Genomic DNA, 7,874 nt, shown 5'->3' on the forward strand with positions numbered 1-7,874 from the left:
AATCACTTTTTGAAGAAAAAAGAATTCTTCTAAAAAAAGCGTATTCAAAATGTAGTTTATAAATATATATATATATGTAGGCGTGTTGTGCAGGATGAATCCGCTATCCATGTTTAACTGAGACATGCCCTATATTTTTAGGTTCAAGCCATTTCTACTGTACTCCGCTACCTTCGGCTTCAAACCTCAATACAAGTGACAAATTTGTTGGGAGTCGAACTGACTAGTCGAGTAAATTGGGAATAAAACATTTTAATGAAGCCACAAGGTGCTAATTTAGCCTTTTCTTTTGATTGTGTTTTCCCTTCTGGTGATCATATTAATTTCACGATGAGGTGTAATACTACCGCGTCGAGGTAAAGACAATTCAGTATGATGGCACGTAAGTGGTCCCTTCAACTGCAGACCCAGGTGCAAGATGACGAAGGTGCAATTCAGAAACGGTAACAGGAGTCTTAAACAAGAGGCCCAAGAGGGCCTGTATCGCTCACCTGAATATTTAAGCAGTCATAGCAAAATATTCTCATTAAATATTATATTGCACTAAAAATATTTCCCTTGCAAACTTTGTTGGCTCCATCTGTTGAAACTACCAGCAAAATATTATTATAAGATTCTATGCTTTTTGATTCTTCTTCAGAAGTTGCTGACATATTTTTCCCTGTGATCTTGTAAGTAGGTCAATGTCATTTTCCTTCTCAAATTGGTTAGCTCTATTCCAAAAAGCTACCAGCCAAATCTTATGAATCCATTCCTTTTAGTTCTCAAGAACAAATCCATTAAAATGTTGTTGACCTCTGTGACCTCTAAAGTAGGTTGAGGTCATTTTCATTTGCAAACTTTGGTGAGCTCTATCCCGGGAAGTCACCAGCCAAATATTATAATTTTATGCCTTTTAATTCTTCAGAAGAAGCTGTTTGAACTGTTTGACATATTTGAACGCTGTGACCTTGAAAGTAGGTCAAGGTCATTTTCATTCGCAAACTTTGTTTGGCTCTTTCCCAGGAAGCCACCTGCCAAATATTAAGATTTTATAACTACCAGTTCTTCAGAAGAAGTCGTTTAAAGTGTTTGACATATCTGCCTCATGTGACCTTAAAAGAAGGTCAAGGTCATTTTCATTCTCAAACTTTGTTCGGCTCTTTCCTAGGAAGCTACAAGCCAAATATAGAGATTATATACCTTTCAGTTCTTCAGAAGAAGTCGTTTGAAGTGTCTGACACATTTGACTCCTGTGACCTTGAAAGAAGGTCAAGGTCATTTTCATTCTCAAACTTTGTCGGGCTCTATCCAAGGAAGCCATCAATCAAAAATAAAGATTCTATACCTTTCAGTTCTTCAGAAGAAGTCATTTGAAGCTTTTGACATATATGACCCCTGTGACCTTGAAAGTAGGTCAAACTAGTTTTCATTCTCAAACTTTGTTGGGCTCTATCCCAGGAAGCCACCAGCCAAATATAAAGATTATATACCTTTCAGTTCTTCAGAAGAAGTCGTTTGAAGTGTTTGACACATTTGACCCCTGTGACCTTGAAAGAAGGTCAAGGTAATTTTCATTCTCAAACTTTGTTGGGCTCCATCCAAGGAAGCCATCAGCCAAATATGAAGATTCTATACCTTTTAATTCTTCAGAAGAAGTCGTTTGAAGTTTTTGACATATTTGACCCCTGTGACCTTGAAAGTAGGTCAAACTAATTTTCATTCTCAAACTTTGTTGGTCTCTATCCCAGGAAGCCACCAGCCAAATATAAAGATTCTATACCTTTCAGTTCTTCAGAAGAAGTCGTTTGAAGTGTTTGACACATTTGACCCCTGTGACCTTGAAAGTAGGTCAAGGTCATTTTCATTCTCAAACTTTGTTGGGCTCTATCCCAGGAAGCCATCAGCCAAATATGAAGATTCTATACCTTTTAGTTCTTTAGAAGAAGTCGTTTGAAGTTTTTGACATATTTGACCCCTGTGACCTTGAAAACAGGTCAAGGTCATTTTCGTTCTCAAACTTTGTAGGGCTCCTACCAACGAAGCTTTCAGCCAAATATCATGACTCTAGGCCTGTCCGTTCTTCAGAAGAAGTTGTTTAAAGGAAAAGTTGACGGATGAGGACGGACAGACGAACGGACGGACAGACGACTGACGCCGCGCCACGGCATAACTCACTTGGCACTTCGTGCCAAGTTAGCTAATAATAAGTACATGCCGATAACCAATGTACCAGTGAAAGTCTTCGCTAAAGGTGTCTGCTGACCTTTCACATACATGTACAATATGTTGCTGATCGTTAAGGGAAGGAATCCAGAGGATTGAGAAATAATGTTAGGATTGAGAAACAATTGTGTATGAATGAAAACAAGAACTACATATCAACTTGTTATATGGTAATTATTTATTCATAATATTTGTTATTAACGAATGACATGTCCACAATTACCGGAGTGACCAGACACAATCAATGATGCATCAAAAACCATGTACGTACAAGTGTTTGTTCACAGATGAAACGTAACACAACTGGCATACCTGTCTTATGTGTACAGGTGAACGAAAAATACAGGTAAACGAAAGCAATGGTCAAACAAAGTACATCCAGCTAAAAAAACACTGATATCGTTACAAATGTGTCAAAAAAAAATAGCTCGTCCGACCAAAAAAAAAGTAAATTTAAACAAAGGTACCTTGAACCCTTAAAGTGAAACAACCAGATGTCTGACGTAAACTGTTTGACCAATTTTACAGGTTAACCCAAAATGGTCGACAGCAGTTCATTGAATGAAATACAGGTACATCAACAGTGGTTAAATGTATCCTAATGAACCAAGTATACAGGTACCAACAGCGGTCAAACGTAGCTCAATGGACCAAGTATACAGGTACCAACAGCGGTCAAACGTAGCTCAATGGACCAAGTATACAGGTACCAACAGCGGTCAAAGGTAGCTCGATGGACCAAGTATACAGGTACCAACAGCGTTCAAACGAAGCTCAATGGACCAAGTATACAGGTAACCAGCATCGGTCAAATATGGCTCACTGGACAAAGTAAAAATGTATACAGGTATACCAACAGCGGTCAATCGTAGCTCACTGGGCCAAGTGTACATGTTACCAACATTTTTCAAAGGTAGCTCACTGGACCAAGGATGCAGGTTACCAACAGCGGTCAAATGTAACTCAATGGGCCAAGTATACAGTAAACCAACATTTTTCAAACGTTTTCTCACTGGACCAAATATACAGGTTACCAACATTGGTCAAACGTAGCTCAATGGACCAAGTATACAGGTAAACCAACAGCGGTCAAACGTAGCTCAATGGGCATATATAGAAAACAGTTAAGGTGACCGGTCTTTTGAATATGATAGCTAAGTATCATGAGGTCCAAAAAGGGGAAAAAATAGGCCAAAACTGACGGTCAAGGAAGCCATACAAACTGACGGTCAAGGAAGCATTGCCATACAAACTGACGGTCAAGGAAGCATTGCCATACAACATTAGACCATGTTATGTCAAATCCTATTGCATGACCGTCTATTCTTTTGTAATTACATGAGCCATGGATGCACCAGTTGAGCCAAAATGAAAACGTAAAATGACCATATCAAAGCACATTCAATCTAGCTTAAACATGGGCCCCTCAAGATGGCATGTTTTTGATTTGTGCCATGTTTTTACAATTATGCAGTCTACTCTGTTAGCCTATGGACTTATTTATAATAAGTGCTAACTAAAATCTGTCCGTGACATTTAGTATCATACATTATCATACTGATATACATTATCATACTAATATACATTTAATATCCTGCTCATGACTGTATACCGAGAAACTAATGCCAAGTAAAATGTTCACCCTATACAGGTAGAATCCGTTTTCCTGCCGAGTTATTTTCGCATTTCACATGGTATCCCGTAACTAAATATAGTAAGTTGCGTACACGTTTTCACTGTTGTGATAAATTTGCCCTCAATTATTAGAGCATACAAGGCGAAAGCTAAACTAGGGGAAAAAAATCCCCGTTATACAGTATTAATATATCCAACTTTGAAAATACATGTTTCTGTATATTATTATTAATAATTTTGCAGACATGATTATAAAAGGGACACAACTCAATGATAGAAGACTACCATTCATCAGGCTTAATGGGTAAATGATCTGTTGTCAATTTTTGAAATTGTCACAATCTCGTTAAAAGTTTCATCTACTGAACATCGTTTTTTTCCTATACATGAATACATGAGATGCTATAAACTGAACTAGTCTCTATAAATTTGCTCTTAAAAATATTAAATGCATAAAATTTCTCACAGTACAAAACAAAAATTGTCTACTTAAATTGGTGGAACATTGTAAGCATAGCATTTGATACATGACAATTTTTTATACCACACAACAATTACCTCTTAACCCTTTCACCACCGTAGACGATAATGGACTCATCCATATCAATGCATGGTAGAGTCTATTAAAGTTACATAGGGGTGAAAGGATTAACACTAAGACAGCATGCGTTCTTGTAGATACATATCAGTACAGGTCTACATACACATCAAGTATGGATTGAAATCAACATGTTGCTATATGCAGCCAGTATATATGACAACAACACTTCATCAGACAACAGCAATGGTAAGACCTTTTGGCAAAATGCGGCTATGCGTGTCATTACTATGAAAACGGACACAGGTAGAAAATACACATCTTCTCTTAGCCATAATAACAAGTCCCTTTGTTAACTCATTCACCCCTGAAATTTCATAATGAACTATTCCAGCCTTTGAACTGGAAGAGTTCAAATGTGTCTTCAGGGGTGAATGAGTTAGATGAGGGTCAGTTAACCTTGCTAGTCTGTCCTTCTTGTGGCTATGGATGTTTTTTTTTCTGATAACAATGAAGGAAAATTGATTTCCAAAGGCATAACACTCTAGAGGGAAAAAAAGGAATATTCAAGAAATATTTTTTGGAAAAACCCATAAAAAGCATCGTAAGACATATGGTCAGGGAGCAATTTTTACAATGAGCAGACACAATGTTGTATAACTCATTCACCCCTGAAATTTCATAATGAACTATTCCAACCTTTGTATTGGAAGAGTTTAAATGTGTCTTCAGGGGTGAATGAGATAACCTATACCCTAGAAACGCACGTTCCAAACAACTGACTAACGAGGTCTGAGAAATGCAACATGTTCCTGTGTTATTTGGCTAAGAGTCGAACAAGCAAAAATACTCAAGCAAACATTCATGTCTACCATAATGAAATTGTCTGAAATGTCAGGATGTATAGCAACAAATTTATAAATCTCAATGCTATAAAAGGCACATTATCTTCACATAAAATGAAGTACGTCATACAAAATGGTATCAGCCAAAAAGGTGGGTTTTTTTAAGATTTTTTTTTTTTTTTCAAAAGGGAAAACAGTAATGGAAACCATTTAACACATATTCATTGAACACACACACACAATTAAGTTTTATCTATGTTAACTGTTAAAAATATTGACCAAATATTCCTTGAAATGTACACATCTTAAATGAAAATACATATGTAACATGTATGAAATGTTAATGAATATTAAACTAAAGATATTTATCATGGTGTTGACACATGTGTTCTAGACAGTATTGTGATTGTTTATATATTGTTATTATACCTCTACTTGATTTACTCTATATAAAAGTAATTGGTTAAATCGAATATATCCCCACTTTTGCCTGACTGTGTTTTAGTCCTGTGTGTTAGTCTGGGAACTAAAACACACCTTCTGAACTAAAACACATCTACCCTCGGGTGTTTCTGCCGAGCCAATCAGGCGAGAGGTGGGCAGAGCTTGTTACCGAACTCGGAAGTGATGTGCGAGGTGGGCGGAGCTTGCTACCGTACTCTGAAGCATTTGGCTCCATTGCCATCAAAAGGGTAGTTGGGACGTGAAGCTATGCAGCTTATGGTTTACAAATATTTTCTAATTAAAACTATCTCTCCAGTGTGTATCGGTATAATAAAACGGTTAAAGTATAGGGTTGAGGGATATAGTAAGTTTCTGGTGTCCCTTGACCATGCCTTTTTCCCTCGGCTTCACCTCGGGAAATAGACCTGGTCTCGGGACACCAGAAACTTGCTATATCCCTGAACCCAATACTTAAACTGTATTATAATAAATGTACATATTTTAGCGGTATTCTGATCTTAGCAATTTCCGAGCCTTAAATATGGCAGTCATTTATGAATGTGCTAAATGAAGTTAATTAGTTTCTTTACATAGTTTTCTATCACATTTCTTGTGAGTGCGCCGATTTATCAATGTGCTTAGCTGTTAAAATTTAATAATACGCTAAAATTTGTGTCCACTAAAATGCGTATTTTTACAGTATGTTTATTACATACCGAGTGAACCTTATTGTAGTAGTACAGCCAGTCATCAGGCCAAACAAAAATAAACTGTGTATTATGTTGTATATACCCCAGTAGCCAGAACTCCCGTTTTTCTTAAACCCATTGCTTGTTAACTCATTCACCCCTAAAAATTCATCATGAACTATTCCAACCTTTGATTTGGAAGAGTTCAAATGTGTCTTCAGGGGTGAATGAGTTAAATCCAATGCTCAAATTGACAAGTTGAAACAGTTGAGCATCATTTTACACAATAGTAACATAATTATATTCCTCTGTCCATGATGTCGGTTTGTACACTAACATCATTCAGTTCAAGGTTTTTTCAGGAAGCAAGTTGAACAAAAATGTGGGATGATTACTCAATACTGTTTCTCAGGAAATATGATAAATGCAAATAAAGATCAATTGTACGCATGTAAGTGAAGCATTATCGCACATGTGTTCAGCTGATGTCCGAGACTGCATCTGTTTATTGCATGTAGGAATGTTCTACTTGGTCTAAAGCCCTATTGCAATATATCCAAAAGTGTGCCCAAAGACATTAGATGAATATTTCACTCATCAAGCTCCTCCCCGTGAAAAAAAATCATACATGCAATTCATTGGAAAAAACACCCTTGTGAAAAACATTTGTATTTGCAAATCATTTGAGCAATCAGAGTTGTCATACAAATGTTTCATTCAAGCTTATGGCGTTGCAAGAGAGAGAAAAAATCCATACATGCAATACACTGGAGCCATCGAGGATATCAGATGAATGTTTAACTTGAGCCTAATTAGCCCTCATAAAAAACATCCATATCATATACACATATGTGCAATACAGTCAAGCTCTCATGAAAAACATCCATACAGTACAGCTATCAGAGATGTCAGATGCATGTTTCAGTGGAGCTTAAGCCCTCGGGGGGAAAAAGCATCCACATGCACTCAATGCAAGCAATCAGAGACATCAAATTAACACATGCTTGGTATATTTACCTTCGTACCCTATCATCCATCTATCAATTATATGGTGTGGAGCAATGCATCCATGATATAATCATGGATCTAGTGAATAAATAATGAAACAAAAATTATGACTTTCATTGACTGTTGACATCTAAATATTTTTTATACAGAGGATATAAATAAAACGCACAAAAAAACCCAGTATTATCTCCGTTAGAATGTCATCTGCATCATTTATTTTTATTTTTACAATATAACACTTTTCATACATTCACATATTTTGATTTTCGAAAGTAAAATGTGTACATGCTTCTCAATAAGATATTTATGTTCTACATGCCATTTTTATTAGAATTGTGTAATAGATTAAGCTTTTGTATTTATCATTGTGTTATACACTAAGCTATTGTAACTATCGTTGTGTAATATATTAAGCTATTGTTATTATTAAGCTATCAAAACTAGCCATGCTTTATACAATTTTAAGCCGTTGCAATTATTGATCATAATTGTAAGTCATTGAATGTTATT

This window comes from Mizuhopecten yessoensis, unplaced genomic scaffold (assembly GCF_002113885.1).
Source record: "Mizuhopecten yessoensis strain PY_sf001 unplaced genomic scaffold, ASM211388v2 scaffold11055, whole genome shotgun sequence".
In the NCBI taxonomy this organism is placed as follows: domain Eukaryota; kingdom Metazoa; phylum Mollusca; class Bivalvia; order Pectinida; family Pectinidae; genus Mizuhopecten; species Mizuhopecten yessoensis.